The sequence below is a fragment of the Coturnix japonica genome, chromosome 5 (assembly GCF_001577835.2).
Source record: "Coturnix japonica isolate 7356 chromosome 5, Coturnix japonica 2.1, whole genome shotgun sequence".
NCBI classification, from domain to species: Eukaryota; Metazoa; Chordata; class Aves; order Galliformes; family Phasianidae; genus Coturnix; species Coturnix japonica.
The window spans coordinates 35,308,928-35,334,941 of record NC_029520.1 but is presented as its reverse complement, the minus strand read 5'-3'; positions in this window follow the sequence as shown (position 1 = coordinate 35,334,941).

The following is a 26,014-nucleotide window of genomic DNA, read 5'->3' as shown; positions in this document are numbered from 1 at the left end:
AATTAGTGAATAAAGGCACTAAGCATCCCACAGGAGAAATGACACAACTGTCATTTTTTTGCCCAGCTATTCACCCCTGACAGATGCATTGTGGCACACAGGCAGTGCCCTGGCTCCTGGCAGCTTGGTGCCGTGCCACTCTGTGTGTCAGGGCCCCTGCAGCAGCCAGTGCTCACATGTGGACATGGCAGTGTGGGATAGATGGCATGGGAGGTGGAGCAGAGAATGGGAAGGACGAGTGTTCTGTGGGTCTGTAGCAGTGCATGGCCAAGAGGGATGCAGGCATCTTATGTTGGCCACGTCCCAGGGTACTCCTGTGTAATGGAAGCTTTGATCTGTTCTCTAGGGCAAAATCCCAAGGTGTATTTTACCCTATATTTCTTAACAGGCAACCATTTCTCTTCAAATCTCAGAGAAAATAAGGTGTGTTCTTTTTTTTTTAACATGAATTAGCTATTCCTGGCAAACGTTGTGTTCTTCCCACACGGCTGATTTCAAAGAAGTATTTCCAAGTATATTGCTTTGCCCAGAGCAGAGCATGCGAAAACGCCATTGAAGAGCCAGCCCACCCCTAGGCCCAGTTTCTTTGCAGTTCTCTCACATCTCCAACTGTCTGAAACCCTTTCTGAGAGGATTTAGATCAAATTTTGTGCTGATTTTCTACAATTGTCTTATGTCTTCCCAACGAGCGGTGAAAGAGATTTGTTCCATGCAGCATTGGGGATGCAAATATCATTCCTACTTCATTGCAGTGCTTGAAAGAAGGACCAGACAGTCACCATGGCTACAGCACATCTGAGCCAGCTGTAGTTGCCTTGGCAACGGAAATGATGGGAGCCAGCAAAAATACTCCCAGAAGAAAAACCATTTTAAAACACACACAAAAATTCCCTTAAACTGAACTAAACTAAAATATCGCTTTGAAATTTCAGGAGCTCAGAAACAAGGAGCAAACCAGGGGAGAATAGCAATAATACCAATACCCTCTCATGGTCCTGGGGCTTTCCTTCCTTACATTTTTGAGAGTCAAAGGAGGAGGAGTTGGAAGTAATCCAGTGATGGTCAGAAAGGGGGTGAGATAAACTCCACTGTACCTTCGGCCTGGGCTGCTGGCCCTGTGGGAACACTCCACACTGACAGATCTGCAGCAGGAAGGCACAGATCAGTACTCAAGTCAGGTCTCTCTCTCATTTACAGCAGCTCTCCTCCTGTAAAACTAACCGTTCCTCATGCAAGTGCTTCCAAATAATGAGATTATATCTTCACAGGCTCCTTGGTCCCTGCAGCATTGGTTTTTTTTTTTCATGAAATGGGGGGAAGGTGCACTGTGGGAGGTGACCAGCACTTGAGCCCTTCACACTGGCCCAATGTGTTTCGTATTGCACTAAGAAGAAGAACCCACTGCCACCCACATCTCATCTGGATGCTTTGTTAGTGCTTACTTGTAACTCTTAGCTTTAGTGCCGTGGATAAACAGAATGACTGAAGCAGAGAAAGAAATGATGCTGCAGAAGGAAGGAAGGCAAATAACTTCAGCATCCATGGAGATGAAAAGATCAGGGGGTCTCATGAGAATACAATAAGTCAAACACAGGGGTTGAGATTGGGAGTGGGGGAAGAGGAGGGAACAGATGAAGGCAGAAGCCGACAGGAATAGATGGGGTAATAGGGGAGGGTGAGGCAGGAGAGCCTCAAATCAGGAGTGCGGATGCTGGAGCTAGTGTGTGTGTTGAAATGAAAAGCAATGAGAAGGTGAACAGGAAAGCATGCAGAGCCTGCAGCAGAGGACAAGGATGGAGGCAGGCAGAGATGAGAGGACAGATGGGAGCAGGGAGGCAGACATGGGAAATGAGGGTGAGCAAGCTGGGGGCAAAGAAGGGGGTTGGAAGGGGGGAAGATGAAGCCTGACTCAGTACATGCAGGGGAAAGGATTGTCAAAGGGAAGCAGGAGATGTGGAGGCCATATAAGGTACAAGGTGATTTGTAGAATAACATACTTTTTTTGTTCTTGTTTGTAATATTGCTGTATTTCAGCACATATCCTTGTCTTTTCTAGGATCGATGCGTATGTGAATGGTTTTGTTATCTGGTTCACACATCACATTGTTGTGAGGGCTGTTTCATCCAATATATTGATGTAGTTACATTTTCCCAGTATTCCTTTCCCTCCTCTGTATCAACAGCTAACGTTGCCATTTTTAATATATTTTCAAGGTACGGGCTTCTATCATTTTCTTACTGAAAGCTGATTTAGAAAAACAGTTCATTATCTCAGGTGCCTTTGAATTATCACTGCGTCTTCTACCTTCTCATTTTGTGATCACAGTTCCTGCCCTTTGTCTCAGTCCCACTCCTCTCTTTCTGTCTCTAACAGAGGCTGCTGCTGCAGCCTGCACACACCTGTACTTTGAGTTGGAGCCCGGGGAATCTGCAGTAACTAATGGCACTGGAGGACTTGTCTGAGGATTCCTGTTTAAAGGAATAATAAACTGCTCACGTTTACCAAGAAGGAGAAAGAAAAAAGTCTTTATTCAAAATGTAAATCTCTTCCTGCTGAGGAGCAAACCCAAAAGTCAGCCTTCAGGATATAAATATTTATGCCTTTTGCATAAACAGCAGATGTAACATTTCCAATTAACTGTCGATCTTTCCATTTCTCTGGCTGCTGCTGCTTTCTCTCACAATATCGGAATGAAATATGGATAGCAGTCCGCTTGATTTGCCTCAGTTCAGATCTGTCACACATTTCCACAGTCAGTAAGATGAAATTGTTCCTGAAAATGTTTATTTATCAGAGCCGAACAATTTTTCTGGATTTTTTTTCTTTCCTTGAATTCAATGTCAAATGAATTCTGCTGAAAGATACGAGATTCTCAGTCATGATAAAAAGACAATGGGGAAGCAGAAGCAGGCTCAGGTGAGTGCTCAGGCACTGCAGCACACTTCTACCAGCCGTAAAAGAACCCCTGAGGACAATGGAGACTTCACTCATTGTGACCCATTTGGCCCCTGGCCTTTCTACTGAGGCAGCTTGGGGCCGGTTAGCATTCAGAGAAGAGGTTTTAGGATGTAGCCACCTGTTCAGTAGGAACTGCCTCCATCCACTCTTTGGTATCAGTTTTCTCAGGTGTCTGACATTCAATCCTGCTAATGGCAGCCTCTCACTTCCACGACTTCTTTCTCTCTGAGAGAAGGTGTGAACTGTGCAAGTGAGAAAGTAAACCCTGCTAAACCTTGTAAACATCAGTCAGAACCAGCATCATGCCTGCAAAGCAAAAGATTTCACTGGAGCATGGAAAGGAGAATGAGAACAAAAAGCAGCAGCAGAGAAGCTGTTAAAAAGAAAGAAAAGCAAGCCAGGAAGCAGGAGTAAAGGAAAAGCACTTCTGCAAGCTGTCAGAAAGTGAGGGGCCTCTGTGCTCCTCTGCCGAGGATGCTTCTGCCTGCTTGCTGGCCCTTTTATCAGTCCTAAAACAGTGAGGTTTAGCTCAGCCTCCCCTCATCTCCTGGGAATCCAAAAACTGGCTGGGGCATCGCTCCAAAGCAAGAGCTGCTTTTCAGCTGATCTGCATTTCACCAGGGGCTCCGGCAAAGGCGTCTCTGTCTCCCTGCCTGAGGCTGCCATTGGTGAGGTTGGGGTCTAAGCCAACCTGCCATCCCACAGCTCTGCAGGTGTTGCTGTGGGGACCGGCTCTGCCTTAGCCATCCCTGTGGCACTGCAGGTCAGAGGCAGATGCAATCCTAACTGCTCAAGGGCACAACCTCCTCACAGGCTTCTGCTGTCTGGCTCTTGTTTTGCTCCAGGCTCCCTGTGCTTTGAGCTGCTTTGCTCGTCCTCTCCCCAGGCTCTTCTGTCTTCCCTATTCTCCCTGACTCTGGATTTTTGCAGCTGGCCTTTTGCATAGTATGAAGACTCGCTCTTGTCACCTGGAAAGAAAGTGTCTGAATTCACAAGTGACTGGAATCCTAATTGCTCAATCAGCATATTTTTTCACTTTCTGCTCTGCCCAAAGGCAGATGTAGTAGCGCTTGTCTGTATTCAAGCGTAGTCTTGACTCAGCCATCATTGACCACTGCTCAGGTTATATGCATCAAATAATCACCGCCATTAACAGCAAGCGAGCTAACCAAGTTTGCTTTGATTACAGGTAGGAACTAATTTTGCTTAGCTCAGTGCAGATCCTTCGATGCGTAGGATTACAGCGGCAGTGAGGCAGGCATGTTAATGTGTGGCTAAGCTGCAGTTACTGGTGGCTGCACGATACCTTCCTCTTCATATTAATCTGTCTGTGTGACCAGTTGTATCTACGCGAACATGAGGCAGCGTCAGCAAAATGTCTGGGCTTTGCTTTTAGCAAGGATCAGAAGGCAGATCACACTGCTGCTGCCATAGCCACCCCTGTCATGCCCTGTTCCTGACAGTAATCTCTGCTCCTCCTGCCTGGGGAGCTGCACAGGCACGAGGCAGCTCTGGGAACTGCTGAAAGTGGATCAATGGGAATTCACAATTCAGAATGGAGCAATCTCAAAATGAGGCTGAAAGTCAGCTTTCTTAAACCACAAGCATTTATTTCTCTTCTTGGTTCAACCCCTTCAGTGTCGCTGACTCTGGTATTTCTCCTGAGTTTTCACTGTTAGATGAAGAGGCTTTTTGGTTTAATGGCTTTCATTAATCATACAACAATGCATCTCTGCAGCACCAGATTCAAATTATATTACTGGTAGGCATTGGCCTGGGTGCTCTGAGGTTGAGGGTGCTCTGAGGTCAAGTCAGTGGCTTGCAGCCCTGTGCACATTCTGGGTGTAGTGGAGGGCTCCTGGGACGATGTGGCTGCTTGCTCTGGCACTGGAACAAACTGTCAGCTGGGCTCACTGAGTGCTCCAGCTCACGGCTCTCCCCTGAGGCTGATGCAAAGAGAATGAAGGCACTGTCACGATTCCCAGATCTGAAGGCGAGCTGTCATCTTCCCAAAAGTTGTCCTCATTTATATGAATCCTAGCAGGTCCTTATGAAGCCCAGAATCTCAGCCTTGCATGCCCACTGCCTGTTCTTACGGAAGCAAAAGATCTTCCTCTTCACCCTTTGTTCTCTGTGTTTTCCCTGGAACAGATTCTCAGGATTTTAAGGTATCCAGTTTTTCCAGTGCTGAAGGCCCCAGTGCTGATACTGCCTTCTCTCACATGCCCCGTGGGTGCTGAGGTGACCCACAGGCACAATCAGAAGCAAGTTTCCAGCCTGTCCTCCCACCACCTTGCTAGGCACAAAAGAAATTGCAGAGCCTGTGGCTGGAGGAACCCACCAACAAACGGCCTTCAAGGGCTTCCTTAATCACCTTTCCCCAGCAACTCCATTGCAAAGATTGAATTCAAAGGAAATTGCCAAGACCTGACCCCAGTCCACAGACTGCCAGACAGCTCTGTGTTAAGCACTTCCAGATTTGCTTTATGACCTCTGTTTCGAGGCCTCAGGTAAACATTATGGTATGAACCACAGAACTGAAGCACTGATACCTTTTTGCTGGTGTGGGATGGCAGTTGTTTTTCTTGCTTTTTAGGACACAGGAGTCTTGTGTTACCAAAATCCCGTGTTTAACCACTGATGGAGCTTGACTTAACCCTACTGCTCTAGCTTTGGCAAGGAGTTGGTTCCCTGTCAGGAACATTTCTGGGCAAATTCCTAGAAAGTGGCATTTTAGTTGGTGACCAGAAATGTAAAGGGACCCAGTCTTTGAGGCTGGCGTGTAGAGCTGTGAATGCACACAGAAGTAGGTGAGATGCTCTCCCACAGCTCCCATGTTGCCTGAGGCACCCTTAAGGTCCCTTTTGAGAAGGATGTGGGCAGTTTGTGCATTACATCATTTCCCTTGCAAATGTGCTCACACTGCATTTGGATTACCTCATTCTTGCCAGAATTTAGACTGTGCTTCTGTGGCCAGGCCCTTGAATTTGCACACTGATCAGCCTGACTCGCTGAGCTGACTCCGGAATCCTTTGGATGCAGACAAAACCCAGCCCACCCTTCCCCTGTTTCCCCGCACCTTCTTACTTTGCCCATTAGTGACAGACAGAGGGGCTCAACAAAGTAGTATTCTGCTCGTTGGCAGGTAGTCCAGGCATTTAGCTTGATAGCAACATAGAATAATATATGCCCTTTCAGTTATTTTGCCCAAGCACAAATTGGGCTGCAGGCTGTTTTATTGCCTATTTAATATTTTGTCCAACCTTCCGGCTTCCTTCTCAAGAGGAAGCAGTCTGCAGGTGCAGCAAACACTTTTTGTTCCTTTCTGCCTAGGAGAATCTATGATTCCTCTAATGCTTTTAGTCTGACTTGATTCTGGCTCACTCACCTGCCTGCTCTCTCTGGAGGTGAACATTTTCAATAATTTACTTTAGAGCCGTTCTATCATTTTGCTATTTATTTCTGCCATAAATTATGCCCAGAGGTTAGGAAGCTCTTATCTTCCCACTCACAAAGGAACTGAAGAAAAATATTCTACAGGGCAGAGAGGCATCTCTGGGTGGTTTGTAAATATTTCCAGAGGCAAGAGAGTGGAGAGTGCTGCAGTCCCTGCCCTGCTAGTATCGCCCAACATAAGCTGCATTCTGTGGGTTGTGCAATAGAGAGCAGTTGTGCACACACAGCCCCCCCTCTCCCCCTTGTGATTTACATCCAGCTTCTGTGAGATACACCTGCTAGTGCTTCAAAGCATGGAAAGGAAATAGTAATAATAATAAAAAAGCCTTGAGAGATGATAGTTTACTCCTCACACGCTCGTTTGACTCATTAAAATCAGTAGAGAGATTTTCATTGACTTCTCTGGGATTTGGATCAGACCCTAAAAGCGCGAGCTCTGAGAGCTGGGCTGCTGCCAGCTAGATTAAGAGACACTGAATTCCAGGCAAATGAGTTTTCATTTTTAATTCAGAAGCTAAATAAAATTGCATTTGCAGAGCATTCGGATGGGATAGCTCCAAGAAAAATCTAGATAACTGAAGGAAGTGATATTTCTGGTGTGCTTGCCGCTTCTTAGCAGCACCTTAAGGGGCTCATTGCACTGCAAAGCAGTATCAATTATCCAGCAATGGATGCTACTACTCTTCTTATTACCACAGAGTCTAAATCCTCACTGCAGAGCAGGACTCCAATAAACTGGACAATAGAGAAATATAAAGCAGACGGATGGCCCTTGCCATGCAGAGCATCTCCGAGCCAAGATGGACCATTTTGTGCTGTTTGCTGACAGGTGCTGCACCACTGCTTACATTTTCAGAGCCCTGGGAGGTGATAGGAAATTCTGTGCTGCTTGTTTTGGTAGAAGACGTAAAGCAGAACTCCTGTTTTTACCACCCAAATTCCATCCTGTTTTGTTAGGGAACGCCTGCAGAACCTTGATCAACGTGCAGGTGAACTCGATTTACTGTAGAGGCTCATTTACATGCTCAGTGCTGCATGCAGTGGTCAGGTAGGTGCTTTGTGCCAGGGTTGTGTGCTCAGGTCTGGAGAGAAGAGTCAGCCCACCCTATCTCAGTGCTATGTGAGCACATGCTTTTTTCTGGTTATCTTTTCTGCATCTCCCTGTTTTTTAATCAGCATACCCTGACTTGCCTCCATTTCCTCTCTCTCTTTTTGTTCTTTGGTCTGTTCTGATAGCATCACCTGGTCACCGTCAGCAGATAACTCCTCTGGAGAATGGCAGAATGAGGAAAATAACGATTGTGAAGAGCTGCCTATACTTCCCTTGGTTTGTGAGGTGCAAAAATAGATGTTACTATTTCATTTCTTTGGGGGCTTCCTGAGTTCAGGCGGGCCATTCCCTGGGGATCTGTACTTGGGTGCTCCCAGACCCATGCAGCAAAGGAAGCTCTAGAAATCCTATAACAAAAGCCTGCCCTTGTTTCCATTTTCCCCCTGCCAGTGAGAGATAAAGCAGCTGACATGACCAAAAAAAGGACAGGGAAAGTGACTGTGGAACTTGAGGGAGATGCTGGCTGTGATCCCCCAGCCGTGCTCATCTCCAATGGGTACACAGAGAAATCAGGCTGAAGAGGAGATCTCAACAAACAAATCAACTAAATGAACAAACTGGGTGATAAAGTACAGATGTGGATCAGTAGCTAACAAACACACCTCCGTCTCTGCATTGCTTTCTCCTGGGCAGAACAGGAGTCAATTACCCGCCTTCCAACAAGCTATCGATCGAGCTGCTGCCGGGTATCGAGTCTGCGGCCCTGTCCACCCTGCGTGTGGCTCTTTGATTTTCTCTCCCTCTGTAGCAGCACGTGGATGGAAGCCAGATGAGCTGGCACAGGACTATCGATCAGCCCGCATCCCTCCTCCTCCTCCTTCTCTTCTTTGCCCAGTCACCATGGCAACCCCGCAGCAGCAGCAGCAGCAACAGCACTGTTTACCTGTCCCATTTATTTTCCTTTTCAATATCTTTCCCTTCCCCCCGCTGCTCTCACCTTGGCATGATATTGGCAAAGCACTCAGCAGTTGTAAAAGAGATGAGTTTTTATGACTCTGAGGAGGACAATGCAGTTCTCAGCTCTACTTTATCACCCACTTGCTTCATTTAGTTGATTTGTTTGTGAGGAGTCAGTGCCCGTAAACAACAGATATCTCAGGTACCAACTAGATCGTGCTCCAGTCGTGCAGGAGGACCCATCATTCTGAAATGCCGGTCTCTTTCCTATGGTTGAATTATGTCTATGGTAAGACCCGCATTTTCCTTTTATATCTTGCCCTAGAGTGGTAATACAGAGCTGAAAGCAGGTTTGACATCGTTTTCCAGCTGTTAATTTCACACGGCCCCTGGGGCAGCACTATAGAACCACAAAGTGGACCAGACTTCCTCCGGAGCCCTCAGTCATACCCATAACCTTGGTTGAGTCACCATACCCAGCAGGGCCAGCTGCTGTGCCAGGAGCTGGGCCCAGCAACAGGCCTCAGCAAGGTGCTCACCATGGCTTCCAGATGCATATCCTGAGCAGCTCCTGGCTTCATCCTGTTCTAAGCAAGCTTTCAGTTTTCCCAGCGATCTTCCTAAGTGCCAATGCAGTTGTGTCCTACCACTTTCCTTGTACTGCTTCCACTGCTTGAAATTGCCTTCCTGTTCCTCAGCAGCACGACAAGCATCCAACACCAAATGGTAGATGTATGAATAGTGTTTAAGGAGTATTTCATCTCTCCCTGCTCGAATATTTTATTTCTTGTACCAAATCATCCATCTGCAGCTTCTCAGTGCAGGATTCTCTGCTGAAATATAAGACAAAAAGGCTTTGTGCAGGGATATGGGTCTATGATACATAAATAAAAGATATCTCTTAAAATGTAATACAGGTGTCTATTTCATCTCAAAGGTCTTCCTGGCTTCCTTTTAATTGAAATTCTTCACCCAAGTCTCACATTCCTGATTCTTTCCACTGCAAAGCCATCAAAACCTTCCAGGAGGCTCCTAGTTTTCCTTGCAATTCTATATGATTGATACAGGATGTGAAAGATCACTTGATGTTATCAACTGCAGATTCTCTCTCCTTGAAGCAGCAAGCTACAGGATAAATTGTGGAATTTGCTACTGCACCGTATTATTGAAGAAAATATTGTATTTTGAAGAAAGTGCTCTCAGTTGTAATCAGCGAAGGAAAGCTTCCTGTGTGATGTGCTGTGAGGCACGAGAGGACTGTGCCAAATGAGATGGGACAGGGAGTGACCACGACCAGGCATCAGGCCCTGGCCTCACTGGAGGGACAATTAATTCAGAGCACCAAGAGAGAGGGATATATCTGACTGGCTGGAGCAGTGGTCTGATGTGACATGGCAGGAAGCATGATACTAATGCAAATCGTTAGTACTTATTAACTAATTAAATTGTTGTAATGCCCATAAGGCACTTAACACTTTCCAGGCACAGAAGAGAGCCCAGTCTCTGCCCTTAGGAGTAGAAGGTCTAAAATGGTAAACACAGAGGGATGGTGGAAGAAAAACAATTAATATAGAGCACAAAGGGTGTAATGAGAAGAAGCACAGGGCTTTGCAGTTACAATCTATGTCTGGTTTTGTGAAGAAAGAAAGCCTTTGTGATTACAAGATCTTTGTGTACGGGGGAGCATGCGCGTATGATAACATGTCTGTCTGGTGCATGGATAATTTTCAACTTCAAGCAAATCTGATGCAGGAGAAGCTGTCTCAGAAATTCTTAGTTGTTAAAATAAGAAGCTGAGAGAAGGGAAGGGAAGGGAAGGGAAGGGAAGGGAAGGGAAGGAAGGGAAGGGAAGGGAAGGGAAGGGAAGGAAGGAAGGGAAGGGAAGGGGAAGGGAAGGGAAGGAAGGGAAGGGAAGGGAAGGGAAGGGAAGGGAAGGGAAGACCATTTTCTTTGGCTCAGAAGAATGTTGCAGTAAAAGCAGCTCATATATTCTCAGACTTGAGAGAATTTGCATGGGCTACAGCACTGCAAAACACTCTGCTGGTAGAAAAGGCATTAGTAGTGCTTAGAATCAGTGACACCCAACCCTACAGGAAATCAGAATTCCTCCACTACAGACATCTGATCCAGGTAGAGATGCTGCTGCAAAAGGTAGAGTAAAAAGAGGCATATAATGGGGAGGTGGCATGGAAAGGAATGTGGAGATTGGGAGAGCAAGCAAGGACTCATCTTGTTAGTGAAGGAGACAGGCAGGAACACAGTGTAAAAGATGGATGAGCAGTCTTGTGCAGGTGACCTTTGATATAACAAGTTCTTTAAACCCAATGTTAAGTAGAAAGTGTTGGATAGACTCAAGAGAGGAATGATGTGATACAGTATGCTGCAGAGATGACCTTTGCAGGTCCATGGGCCGTGTCCTGCAGAGAAGAGAGGTGTGCAGCAGACCTAGGAAGAGTATGTTATAAAGGTGTGAGAAGCAGAGGCCACGGATAGGAAGGCAGTGGGGGAAAGATCTTGTGAATGCTGAGCGTGAAGAAAAATGGAAGCACAGAGGGATGGATACAATGAGAAAGATGAGGAAACTAGTGTCTGGGGCACACAATGGCTGGCCATGGAGTCTGCTGTAAGAAAAAGGAGTGTAATGAGGAACGAACATAAAAGAAGATCAGAATTTCATTTTTTATCCAGAATTTTTAATTAATGGCAAGTTGTGCAAGAGGGAGCATGCATTCAAGGCACCAAATGGCAGTCTGACCCAGCCAAGCCTGTCTGTTCTGCGAAGCATCAGTTTCAGTAAAAACACATTGCTCTGTTGTTTCATCAGTCTCACCGCTGTTGTGCATCATACGATATGGCAACCGTTCAGCCAGGCCTGGAGCCGTGCAGGCTATAATTTCCTGGTCATATGTAACTGGGTGGGGAAGAGCCCAAGTCCTGGGGGTGAGTAATGCTGGAACCGCACCATGCGGCGCTCCTTGCTGTTCCAGGCGGTGTAGGTGTTGTTTGTGTTCCCCAGGGCATCTGAACGTTCCTGCACTCTCTGACACATAAAATACCCTCCTGCAGCCTGTTTTGCTGGGCACCCGTATCACTTTTCCACATTCCCAGTGTTTCGCCGGGGCTCTCTGCCAAGCACTGTGGGTTTGAAGGTAGCATGTTCGTTTCCCCCAGCAGGAGGCCCAGCCATGCCATGTGCCAAGTCTGCGCTGTCACCACTGTCACACAGCCGTGACAGCACTGAGCCACCATAGGACCCTTCCTCACCTCACCCCCCACTAAATGGGCTGCGTGGCATTTATCTGGAGAACGCACTGGGCTGTATACTGCAAGGAGAGGGAGGAAGGCCATGCCTGGAGAGCAGCAGTGACCCGTGTGGGGGCTGCACTCTGCCCGGGCCTGCTCAGCCCCTCCCGCCTGCCAGCCACCTTCCCCTTCCCGAGGTGTTTTCCTGTGCTCACACCCCTCCTCTGGAGCGGGTTTGTATGCTGGGCTCTGTTGGGTTGGGGGCTGCAAGCCTCAGCCCAGGAGTGGGGTGTGCAGGGGGGCCAGGCTCCCGCTGGGCTCCCCAGATGGGGAATCACACATCTCCTCGCGCACAACATGAGCTGTAATTTCCGGCAGACATTTGAGGTCCCCGACATCTGCATAATGTGTGCCAGTCTCCTAGCAACCCCAACAGCTGTCTGGCATTTCCAAGATTAAACTGTAACGATACACGGCTATTGCCAGGGAACGGGGGAGAGAAGCGCCCTCCTGGCTCCTTTCAGGCCATTTATGTTTTACTCATTTCCTGCTCCGAGTAATGAGGCCAGCGATGCTGGGGTGGTGGCGGTGCTGCTGAGAAGGCAGATTGTTACACACACATGTATGTTTTTGTTTCGGGGCGAATTTTTAGTGCTCGTGAAAGGGAGGGACCAGCAGTGCTCTCCGGAGCCTGGCGGTGGCCCAGCAAACTTCCCGGCAGCCCTTTGCCAAAAAAGCCCAGACATGAACCTCTGTTCTGCTGCCGCTTTTCACCCGCCCCGTCCCCCCACAGCTTGTCAGGGGCCTCACGCCCGCGTCAGCACAGCCCGCAGCCCCTCACCGTCCCCCCTCCGTGTTCCTCCCACCGCTCGCAGCCATGCTGCGGTCCCGACCTGTGACTCTTTAATCCCCATCTCCCTCCTCGTCCGCCCCAGGGAATTATGGCGAGAGGGTGGGGAGGCTCCGCCGTGCAAACATACTTTCCTTGGAGGCAAAAACAACTTGGGGCCAAACAGATTCGTCGCAGTAGTGGCTTGAAAGTAGGTGAAATGTCGGCGGCGTTACCCAACACGCGAGCTGAGCCCTGGTTACACAACACAAACAAACCTCCCGGTGATGCCTGCTGCGGTCCCAGGCCCTGAGCCCACCCGTGTCCCTCTGCGAAGGGCGGCAGGGCACAGCTCTGCTGGCGTGCAGCCATCTTCCCCCATGCGCCCGCTGGTGCTGAGCGCTGCTATTTGCCTCCTCTGTTATAACTGACTAGCAGGGGTTGGTTCTTTTTTTTTTTCTTTCTTTCTTTCTTTCTTATTTTCTTTAAGTTGACATTAAAGAAGAAAAGAGAACAAAAACTTTTTTTGGCTGCAGCTTTTGGCTCATTTTTGGTTGCTTTCTAATGCCAAGGCCAGCAGGATCCAGGAATTCATCTGCTGGTGCCAGCGAGAAAGCAGTGACCCAAACAAGGGAGCCAGGGCTCGGGCTGCCGTCCTTGCCAGGGATCAGCGAGAGGCCAGAGAGCCCATGCTGCTGAGTCATCAGCGCTCCAGCTGCTGCAGGCCTTTTCTGGGGACGCGGCTGTTGCTAAGATTCCTGGGAGCTGACTGATTGCTCCTTCTATAGTCGTGTAGCGCACACACGTCAAAGGAGCAGGGAACGGCGCTGGGTGCAGCTCAGCCCGAGAACACAGCCTGCTGGCCACCAGCAGCCAGGCTGCTCGGCAGGTCCCCAAGGCGAGCTCCTGCCGGAGCATCTCTCTGCATCACTGCACCCTGGCTGCGTGGACGAGGCTGCCTTGTGCCAGGGAGCTCTGCTCACCTCCTGCTCACGGAGGGGTTTCTAAGAGTGAGCCACCCAGCTTGTGCTTCTGTGCAGTGTCCTCTGGTTGTACATTTCATCCAGATAGATATTAGTAGATCAGAGTATGCTTCAAATCTATCTGTTGCATTCCTTGCTCTTGGACCATGCTCTTCAAATAGTAAATGAATACATTCAAAAACGCTCTTGAGCATTTTCCATTTCTGGGGCCAGAACCACCTGAAATTAAGGACATTTCTCATTAGGCCCCGTCATGTCAGACTGTGCTTTGCAGCTGCCAGACTGCACGGGGAGGGACTGCTGCTTCGTGTGCATCCTGTGTTTTACTTTGCCCAATTTTATCTATTAAATCTTTTTATTCTCCTGCCTTTTATCTGCCTTAGGTACTCACCTCCCACAGATACTGCAGTTACCCTTGTTTCCTGCTCCATGTCTGACACTTTACTAACTAGATGTACTCAGGCTTTTAGATCTCTCCATCCAGATCCGGGTTGTTAGAGCCTTAGGGTGCAGGACCTGTCTTCTCCTTTCTCCTACTTTAGACACTTCTCTGATTCTAAAGGAATAACTAATCACACTAAAATTTAATGATGAAATCAGTAACTCCAAAGTCCAGTGTCTCTACTCCTGTTTCTCTGGTGTTTGTTGGGATATAAAACTTGGTTACAAATTGCCAAACTTTCTCCTCTTTTCCCAGTAGCACCTCAGAATCCTAACTGGCCTAAGGCCACTGAATATCATTGAACCAGAAAAGGGTCTCTGCCACAAAGTGTTCATGGTCTAAGTGTAAGAGACAAGCAGCAGGCAGAGATACATAGGGAAGGGGTTGGTCAGCATGTCAGGAGGTGGTCTCCACAAACAAGCAGCCTAACAGATTTTTAAGGAAGCTTCATGTCAGAGAGGAGGATTCTCCAATCCTCAGAAAGACAATTTTCAACTCAATAGGTCTTTTTCTCAGGAGAGAATGCACAACTGTGGCTGTGTCCCCAAGGCAGCTTTTAAGACACAAGTGGTGTAAGATCAGTAGTACATTTACATCTAACTCTGTCCAAATGAGCATAGAAATAGTGTCTCGGCATATAAAGTCTGTTCATGTAGATGCTTGTAAATATAGTCAAAAGCAGATATGAGTAAACTTATATGTTGTGTTTTGAGAGATCTGGTAAATTCCATACATACCAATGAGGAAATAAGTAAATTCTAAGTTGCCCAAAGTGGATATGGGTAATCTTCATTACACCACATATAAGAAAAGCCTGAAGGATGCAACAAACACACTATTGAAAAGGTACTTGGAAGCTTCACTAGAAGAAGCCACTCTGTGCTGTCTGTAAAGGGACACAATAAGTGAGATTGAATAAGATTTTTATAACTTTAATTTATACAGAGTTTTAGGTACTGTGGAAAACAGAGGGAAAACAGAACTGCACACATTAAGTTTCCTAATTACTTGCATATGCAGACTTGGAAAGCTGTGCTTGGCTTGTAGTAAGGCATTATAGTGCTCTGAGAGTGTGCCTGCATGGATGGTGAAAGCCATGTATGGTGATGGATGCTTTCATCCACTACAGGCAGCTACAGGCATGCTGACCTTAAAAATACTGTGGTTACAACATCTGAATTTTGTTTTATTTTGTTTATCAAAAGTATATTTATGCTGCTAGAGTTGAGTGTTCTTCATTCTATGGGGAACTTTATTGGGCATTTCTTGCAGAAGTTCACAAAACAATGAGGAAAGAACATCCTGAAAGCATCCCCCATTCTTCAGTTCAGGGCATTTTGGTATCACAGGACTGCTTAGATGTGTTGTAAAACAGCAGACACCCCTTATAATTCAGTCTAAGATGGCTGGTAAAGGAAGCCTGGAGCAGTGTAGACTGCAGCTGACAAGTGATGTTGATGGTACCTTTGAAGAGGTTCAGCTCAGCTCCACTTGCTGCTGTTCTGTCAGTCCAGTATCAGTAGATACAACCTCTGAAGCAGCTGGACCTTCCAAGCTGCTACTTGCTGTCTGTCCTCCTGCACACAAACATGACAGCAGGGTGGCCCATGAGGCATTGCTTCCCCTGCATCTGTCTGGTGCTGAATACTCAGTTCTTAGCAGAGGTTCAGTTATGAGCATGGAATGGTGGTACTGGCAGCATGGATGTGTGGTCTCTTCCAGACCCACAGACAGGAAGAGCGTTTGCTATAGCTAGTTTCAGCATAGGTTTATTATCCCAGACACTAATGATAACCAGAGAGCCTTTAAAATGTGTCCTTTCTGTTGGCGGAAATGTTAGCTCACATGAGATGGTCATGGACAGCTGCTTCCTCAGCCTTCAAAGAAGTCATCTGAAAAGCCCTGGAAGGCTTCAGCCTTCTCCCCAGTACTTTCTACATCAATTCTAGGTCCTGACATTTATTTTCAAGGCCTTCTGTGAAACTGTCCTAGAATATCTTAGAAAAGCCTCTTTCTTTGCATGTTGATGGCTCTGAACCCTGGGATAATGAAAGACAAGGCGTTCTCTACAGCAGGGTCATGGCTTCACAGATCACCCTGCTTGAAGACACAAATCTTCTTTCCCTTGCTTTACCAAAGACAGATCTGAAAACAGCAAAGAAAAACCAAGAAGGTGAAAGAAGAAAAAAAAGAGATAAAAAGAAGCACGAGTGAAAAGAGCTGAAGTGGTGAGAGAGAGGGAGTGAGTAAAGAAACAGCTTGAAAATGACAATTAAATCAGTTGTTTTGAAGGAAAAGATTTTACCTTGTCTGAGACATGGGAACACTGGGCTGCCATGCACTGCTCTGCTCTCAGATACTCTGCAGGGAGAGCTGAGTGCACAGAGAAGGGAATACAGATGAAACACAAACAGAAATGCTTGTATAGGTGATGTCCCTGCTTACACAGTTTAAGACTGTCTAGCTTTGTGCAGAGACCCATCTGAATTAGCAGCAAAATAAAGCTTTGTGCCGCAGGGTTCACAGCTGTTTTCTAATAGCGTTCACAAGAGCATTTGACTTGAAGGCAGCAGTGACCCATGTGGCATCACACCCCGAATCACAAGACTTTTATGTCATGTAATCTTTAGCCTTTCTCATGTTTCCATATGGCAGCTTTAAGACTGTGTTTTCTCCAGCACACTGCAGTGGTATTCTCATTCCAAGGGTGTGCCACAGCTCACAGTGAACTGATGGGAAACAATACCTGTATCTGCAGACAGCAGACAGATCTGCTGTGAGCCCGTGTTTCACTTTCACTAACCACTTTAGTCTTACCAACAGGCAAAACAATTTTCTAGATGTTCTTTGCATAAAATACCAGCAGTTTTTGTTTCACTTGTGGGAGGATCTTTTTTTTCCTCTTCTTTCTGCTATACAATAACGTAACCCACCGCAAACTTCTTTCCCTGCTGTGTATATAAAGTAGCTCATTCGCAAAACTGTGGTGCACCCTTGTTCCTCAGCAAGGTCTCAGTGGAAAAATGCTTTAGTGAGTTGTCCTGTTAGCAAGATTAGTTTCGCAGACCATGATGTACTACACCGAGAGAGCACTTTGAAGCAGTGACATGCAGTCTGTAAGCTGTGTTCTCAGATGGACTGAAATGAGAAACTAAATCTTAACTATTGTTCTGAAATAAATGAGCAAAAGATGCTTTGGGAGGCACCATAGTAAGCAGCGTTCCACAGAAGGCATTACGTCAGAAGTATATTGACAAGTGATGCCCCACAGTGGAGCGTGAGATACTGGTTGATCACTGCATCACTGCTGAGCAAAGCGCTTAATCACTTGCTCAGTATATAAATGCATGGAGAGGTTAAAGAGAATTAATAGAGGGCAAGGAAGCACCCAACTTAAAAGGGGGCAAAAGCCTTTGACATTGTAAGCAAGCCAGATTGCTTCAGTATCTGAAAGAATACCAGAATAAATTATCAAATAATCGATTCATAAGCACCTCGAGGATATCAAGGTAATCTAGGACAGCCTGGGTTCATTTCTTAAGAACAAATAATGTCAAAGTAATCTAAATCCCTTTATGACGGTGTAACTGCCTAACAGTGAATGGCAAAATAATAGATGTTTATGTCTGGATTTCAGTGAGGATTTCAACAGTGTCTCATTTGACCTCCATCTAAGCATACAGCAGGAAAGCAATGGAAATGAAATCATTACAAAGTAGGAGTGCAATCTGAGGAAAATACATTTCTAAGGAGGAGCTGTCAGTAAGTGGTTTGCTGTCAGAAGGGTGTCTGGCATTTCAAAAGGAGCCTCTGTGTAGGACTTTGCTGGTCCTAGTCAAAGATGAGAATTTGGAAGGTTCTCATTCACAAAGAAATGGCTAAAAGCTGAGTCAGTAAAGGCAAGCAGCATCCTTTTCCTTTGTGGTCCTTTCTTTCTTTCAGCATAGACTAGGCATAAGATATACTACATTAAAAAAAGAGCAGTTTCTTAGAGTCCTTCCAGCCCTGCAGTCTTTACTTTCTATTTACTTGACTATTTGACTGAGATGAAATGATATTTTTTTTTATTAAACATTCTTCTTTTTTAAGGCTGTTTTCTTTGCAACAGCCATATATAGCATTTCTTATAACCTTAGTGTTGGGGCACATTAAAAAGGTTAATCTTTGGTTGTTGATTTCTGTCTCAAAATGATGTGGCCCTTCTCCTGAACCGACCAGAGGGGGTTTTCTCATGCACGTCCAGAGGGGACAAAGTCTACTTGGGCTTCTGAGCTCCTGCACTGCCTGCTCGCATGCAGCTCATGTACTGAGATTGATGCCCGTAAGCTTTGCCTTTCCAATGCTGTGGAAAGAAAGATGGCCAAGAAAATATTTAATAGATTGTATATAGGAGCTGATATACAAACACAATATTTCTGGAGAAGGAAATATACTGTTGTTCTGAGTTCTGATCAGACCTTTGTGCAAAGCACAAGACAAGGATAAGACAAGAATCGGAGCAGCCAGAGCAATGGGTCAAAAAAGTTTCCAGGGGCAAAGGGATTAACACACTTGAAGCAGCAGCTATCAGGTTTTGTGCTGCAGTCAGTCTTAGGGATGAAAGACTGATTCTTGCCTTGGTGTGTGTTCCAATTCTTGTTGGCAAAACCTGTAGCCACAAACCTATCATTTTGAATGGCATGTGTCACGCTGACAGTGAAGACTAAAATGAAGTGTGTGCGCTGGAGCCTGAGACAGCAACAGCAATAACAACTTAAAAAAAAACAAACCCAGCCCATATCAAATCCCAGAATCAGAATAATGCAAAGATGAATTCATTTCAAAGGGCTGCTCAGTGTCTGACTTGGGGTCATTTCAAATCAGCAGTCACAGCTGTCACAGTCGGCTTCTATAAAACATGAAAGGAGCAGAAGAAATCCCTGCATGCACACGCGCACACATACTTCATGTCACACGCTCATCAGGTATTCAGAGAGAAAAGAGAGATACATGAGTATATGCAAATATTTTCCCCTGGACACAAGTAAAGAAATGCTAACACCCTTAAAAACAAACACACACACACACAGAGTTGCTTTCAAATTTTTGATGCATTTCTAAATGGCAGTTTTGTTATTTTCTCCCCTAAATAGCCTCTCTGTGACTGCAATGGCTGCAGCTGTCACTGTGTCATCATCCCAGTGCGTATGAGAAGGGCACAAGTCCTGGCTGTCAGAAAGGCCCAGCTCAGCAGCTTTGCAGTTCTGACACCTTCTCCCCAGCCAAATGGGGCCAGTGGAGGCATGTGGGGCCTGGTTCCAGCACAGGGATTTTAGATGAATGAGAGCTTTGCCTCCTGCTACTGAAGTTCCTGTCGATTTATAAATGGATGAAAAACCTGTGTCTCAGATACCAATGGACAATATTTGTGATCCAGCATGAGGTTCCAAAAACCATCTCTGCACCTCTTGACAAAGATGGTAAGCTGCCTTTGGGGCAAGGCAAAAAATTGATGTTTTACCTTACCATAAGCTTCCATTTTGGAAGCTCTTGTGCTAGATATATGACTTTGCACTTGTCTACAGTCAGACACTGTTCAGAGAAACCCACCTTACCAAGCTCTCCAGATGGATCTTTATAGCTACCGTGTCCCATCATTATTTATTTCTGCTGATTCTTCTGTTACACACATTGATTCTCTGTTTTTCTTTTAGTTGGTTGGTAGAATTATTGAGTAGTTTTGTGCCCAAAACAGATTTATTGTGTGCTCAGTAAAATGGCTCTCATAAGATGATGATGGTTCTCTATTTGCAATTACTTTTTTTAATGACATGCCAGTTGAGTGGGAATTTGTTTAACAAGGATAACATTGATTTGTGTAGTTATTATTACCAGTAACTCTATCAGCCAAATTCATGAACTCACAAAACCCAAAGTTTTTAGTGGGACAAGATTTTCCATATTGTCATGTTGTTTGGTATCAATCACATCACCATCTTTCTATACTTCATTGATTGCAAAACTAATGTGAGGCTAAGCAGCCCAGCAGCCATATAGCATGCCATCTAGCCTTGTAAGTATTTGCCTATATAGATTTGTTTTCTCCTTTGTGCTGGAATGTTTGTGGCATTCTGAAGCTTATTACACAGAAATCAAAATTAAGCATTCAGTGTGGCATCCACCCTGCCTGACATCCGCTTTATGGGAGTTTGTGTAAATTTGTTACCAAGGCATCTTCCATGGTCTGTGTTTACGGGGCACTTTGCCTGTTTCCGAGCTCTGTTTCTGATAGCTGTGGTGTAATGCCTTAGAATGAAACGTCCTTTGGGTGCCATTCTGTTTCTTTATTATAAAATGCTTTAGGTGACCACTTTAGACCATCTTTTGATGTTATGCAGTTGAGGTAGTTGAGATGCTTGCTAGACTCAGAAAGTTCCTCATTTCTTCTTTTAACAGTCTTGTTTACAGAGATGCATAATCATTTGTACTCATATGATCCAACCATGCGTGCTCTGAACACTTCCTTATCTAGGCATCCGGCTTTTTATCCCATTTACTAACACATACACACTTATATGTCTTTGTGTATACCCCTGCTGAGGTAGTTTGCTGACCAGACATGGCAAATAATCACGTAGGGGCAGAACCTGCAGCCTTTGACAGAGTGAAGGAGATTGTATGGCTCTTCATTTGGGACCGTTCATGTAGCAACTGGATGCAGCTGTGTGGCCTATATTCCTTGTACACTATAGGCTGCACTGCAGTTCCTGTGTCATGACCAAAAAAGACACATTTCTTTACCTTGATTTAAATACCCTTGCGTTAACCAAATACTGTAGCAATGGATTTAATAAAGGATTTTACTGCTTTCCCAAATCTGTATGAGTATAAGCAATGTCCAGCTGGGTCAGACCAACTGCTTCCAGCAGTGCTAACTGGGTAAAGCACAAAAAAAAAGTGGTATTATACAAATCATACTGCCCTTATTAAACAAATCTGGATCCTTGTGGGCCACTGTGTGGAGGAAGGTACTGAGACAGTTGTCCTCCTTCCTACTGTTGGGATATCTCCATATCTCCTTGTGGTCGTTTTGGAAAGCACAGTGTAGCCTCTGCAGTTCTTCAAGCTGATCCTGGAGTCATGAGACATCCAGGATTCATTAAATGAACACATTTTATCCTCATGACAGCAGATAAAAGCCAGAAAATTTGACCCCAGAACAATTTCAGAAATTCAACAGAGAAAAATGACAGTTGTGTTAGTATTTCAGAATGTCTCATTATTTTACTTCCTGACTTTTAGTGCGTGAATGCTTAGCAGAAGCAATGCTATGGTTAGTCCCCAAGTGTTTCTGCTTCCCAACTACAAAACAGAGAGTGTAAAATTTGCCTACTTCATAGGGGATTGTCATCATAATTACTTCAAAGAATGTGAGGTGTTCAGAGAGTGAGGAATCCAACAGCCTGATCGAGACGTATATGAAATAAAGAGATTTACATGAAGTAACTGGAACCTCTTCTCAACGGGAAAAACAATCACAGTTTGAGGAGGTTGTAAGAGCACTGGGAAAATGAGAACATCTGAATGTGCCATTACAAGACTGAATAGAGAGAGATCAGAAGGATTAAAAGGGAGCTGTTTACAGGACTTTTTTCACAGTTGTGGTAATAAGGAAATCACATGAGAGCACTCACTCTGCCCAGTGCTGAAAGACCCAAAGTGGCTGGTCGTGTCTTCTCTGCTTTCAAGTTCCAGTGCCACCACTGGCTGGCTGCATGGCTTGGAGCAAGTCAGGCTGTGCTGAGGCATTATCCGCTCCACTAGTGGTACAGGGTAATAGTGGCCACGACAGAGATGTGAGGTTAGAGGCAGATAGGTTAGATTGATTAAATGATGCCTGAAACTTTGTAAGCTCTTCATGGAGGTATGTATAGCAGATAAAAAATAAGCCATAACATTGGCTAGAAAAATTTAGAAGAACATGCTATCTTCAAGATAGAGTGGATATTGTTGCTTATGGCAGTGGCACAGGGGCAAGTTGTTCTGATGCAGAGGAATATCATCCTTCAGATCCCTGCAAAGTTTAGTGTCAGTGAGAGACGTCTGGTGGCCGCAGAGCAGGGACAGAAACAGCATTTTTTGCCTCCAGCTCTGCAGGGGAGCATCAGACCAGTCCTGGAGCCACCAGAGGATGTGTAGAGTTCTCCCTGGGAACTGACTGCAGGATGTGTGGGGGTGGCACAAAGCTGCATTGGACTGGATATTAGGAAAAATTTGTTTACCATGAAGGTGGTCAAACACTGGAACAGGCTTCCTAGAGAGGTGGTTGATGTCCCATGCCTGTCAGTGTTCAAGAGGCATTTGGATAATAACCCCAGTAATATGTTTAAACTTTTGGTTGGTCTTGAATTGATCAAACAGTTGGGCTTGATGTTTGCAGATCTCTTCTAACTGAACTGGTCCAATTTCTAGCTTTCTAGTTTATTTAGCCTTTGATCGTTGCTTGGAAAGCAAGTAGTGCCAGGTATGATGTGACTTTTGGAACATGGGAACAATGGGAACTGCGATGGGAACTACACTGAGAACAAATAATGTGTTTTACCTCAGCCAACAAGGAGAAGTTGTGTGGTCTGTGCTCTCCAGGGTCAGGGCAGACAGTGTATGCTGGAAAGCGTAGCAAAGACACTGCAGAGTGCCTGCTGTGCACTGTAAAGGTATTTAAGCAAACCTGCTTGTTGCCAGATAATCCAGTAGCTACCTCAGTGATACACAGCCATTCCAGGTCTGGATTCCTGAGCAGCTTTCCCCTGCCTGTGACACACTTGATTCTTTGTTCCCTCCATTCCCATTGTTGCCATCTGATGTTTAATATTTAAACTCCTTGTTCCCTGGGCAGGGCCCATTCTTTTCAGCTGTGTTTGCACACTGGCTAAGACGGAGAGGTACTGGTCCATGACCAGGACTACTGGGTACTATGCTAATGATTATAATGGCAGTAATTAATAATGCTTTATTCTTTGATCTTAGGGCTTGCCGAGGCAGTCAGCTGCTGCAATTGTTCTTTGCCCTAGGGCTAAGCATGTAGTCAAGTTGTTTCTTTGGCTATCTGATAGTTTGATCTCTGTGCCCCCTCCTATGTACCGATCCTACCTTCAGACAGGCAGACTAAAGACTCCTAAGATGATTTGGAGGGCAATTGGCCAGGCTGCATTTGGATCCGCTCTTTCCATTGGGAATAGCTTGTGTCCTCCTGTGGGTTCTGCTGTTCTCAGTACTTGACCCAGCTCCGCAAAGAGGTGTCTGCACTGCTCTGCTCTGCTACTGCCTTGTCACGACATAGCAGTGTTTTCTACACAGATAAATATATGAATTATTCATGGGGTGCTTTTACTTCCAAGTGCTTATATCCATACACAGCTGCTATTGGTTGACTGGAGATTTCAGGGAGAGAAATCAGAAGCAAGGGGTATCTTAAAATATGAATGACTAACCTGAGAATCTCAGGAGAGCCAAGGAAGAAATCTGAGAGTATAAAACACTATGGATTCATTTATCATGACACAAAGCATACCTGTGTATGTACAGCTCCTGGGTGCACAACCAGGGAAAGCTGCATGTCATGGAAATATTGATGGAGATGGCATGAGTGTCCTGTGCAGACATAACAGACAGACAGAACCCAAGCAAGTTGCTTCTCCCTTTACATCTTGTTTCCCTGACAAAAGAAATGATGAAAATGCTAGCTGCACTGAGAATGGGTGGATTATTTGCCTTTTCCCTCTCCTCATTTTCCTTTTAAAAATCATTCTAAGGTCATGACTTGTCCCTCACAAACTGGAAAGGCCCTGACCCTAGGCCTGCTAGTTATCTGAATGGTGTCCTTAACCAGCTGTGCCACTGAGGGTGGAGTGGAGTGACTGGGACAAGCCAGCTAAAGACAGCGTGGATAGCTGGGGTCCTCTTCTCCCCAGCAAGGTCTCTAAGACTTTCACTAGGAGTGGTGCTGTGCCATCATCCTGGAAGGCTCCTGCAGCTGCAATACTACTCAGAACCCCTTATACCAGAATGCCACTGAGAAGCAAACTGTGAGGAGGTAGGAGTCTGGAAAAATGGCAGCTGAACACTCCCAGCCTTTATTCCAGGCTGTCAGAATCCAGGCCACCCAAAACAGCCTAAATACTGTTCAGGTCTAAAGGGGAAACTAAAACAGTCCACTTGGAAGGGCTGGACCAAAGCAGCAAAGATGGAAACTTCATTCCTTCAATGAGGCCCCAAGAGGCCAGAGGGGACAGCCTGGAGAGGCAGGAGTAGACATGCAAGGCAGTTAGAGAATAGAGCAAGAGAGCTAACCCAGCTTTTGGTGACCTGCCTAAGCAAACAGCTTCAACAGAGATCTCCGAAGTGGGGTATTTGTGCTTGTGTGAGAACCAGCTCAGAGGTATGGTTATTATCATCTGCTGAATTGGACAGAGCGTGGTGGAAAGTAAAGACTGATCTCTTCTAGATGGAGTATGTGACCTATCTAAAAATGATTGATTTTTCCTGAGGACTTGCTGAGTTTTCCAGGTTATTCAACAAGATTTCAGCTGCAGTAGTGGAAAGGACAGAAGTGCTATTGCAGCAAAGCCATCTGTTCATCTTGGAATTTCAGAGTAGGTCATATTTGACACTACACTTCGATTTTCTTGTGAGGTCTTTTGAGGCATTTGCAGGTACTTTGTTACATCCAGGTCCCATTTTACTTGGGGAAAAGGTTTCAGGCAGTGAAAGCAATCAAAGGTTTCCTTTCTGAATTTTCATCCTCCCATTCCCTCCTCTTGGCAAGGCAATCAGTACCTCTAGCAATGGATTCAGCGTTTGCTTTGCAGATGAACTGTGGGAAGAGAGGTGAGGCCCAAACATCTCACCCTGCCAGATCCTTCCTGGCTGGACTCCTTATGTCTGCAAAAGAAGGAAGATCAACATAAAACATCTGAAAAGCAGAACTTGGAACAGTCAGTTTCTTCTGAATAGTAAACTCCAGGGAGTTTCTTTTCCAAGCAAGATGGGGCAGCATAGGGACGAGCTAGAAATCCTTAGTTCCATTTTATTAGCGCATTAGCAAGAATCATCCATTAGCTCATTCTCATCTTGCTGCTTCACTTAATGGGTTTCAGATACACTCTGATGTCTATCCTGAGACTAACTCTGACCCCTCCTGATCTCTAGCCCGTCTTCCAGATCTGCTGCTTGCAGCTAGGAACAGAGCGAGGTCTTCCTGCAACCCTGGAAGAACTGAACTATCCAGATGCATTCAAATGCTAGTAGGCAAATGTCTTAAAAGGGCAGAATAATCCTGATGCGGGGTTACACCATCCCATGCAGAGCTGTTCATTCTTGTGCTAGATTGATGTTTCACTCCCGTTTTCTTTTGTCTAACGCAGTGTTCAAAGTCATTCCCTTTTCATCAAGGGGTTGTGGTATTTATTATGAACACTCAGAGTAACTGTTTAGGAGGCGGTTAATGAGCATGTAGTAAACAAGCAAGAGCCTGTGTAAGCAAAAAATGAAGATCATTCTTTATTCACATCGACCGCAGAATCCTGAGTCTCTGAAATCTTGGCAATCCCCAGACTCGGGGTTCCTCCTTCCACCAGGATGAGACATTAGCTAGTGTATCGAGCAATTACATAGGGCATTTTTTTCTGCAGAGCCGTGACATCATGCCTGGCAGCTCCCCAAGGCACCAGATCTAATTACCTGAGTCACCAGCAAAGGGAAATTGCCAAGGGGCTGTCACTGAATTCAGCTCTGGTGAATGCAAGAGCTGAAAAAGCCAAGTGAAATGGCTGACAGCAGGCAGGGGGAGGGAGAGGGGAGGAAAGGAGCAGCAGCAGTTCCTTGTCAGAGGGATGGAAGGAGAACTGGATGCAGAAGGGAAGGAGAAGCAGATAGGAAAGAACCGTAGGGGAAACTCTGAGGGGAATTTCCAAGTATTCCCTGCGTCCCAGATAGTAAATTATCAGAGCCACTAGACTGATATAGGTCAAATGCTTTCTGGTATACAATTTAAAAATTAATCACTGTAGGTGGAACCGATGCCCTTTTCTTTCATGATCCCATCTGGAACCCAGCT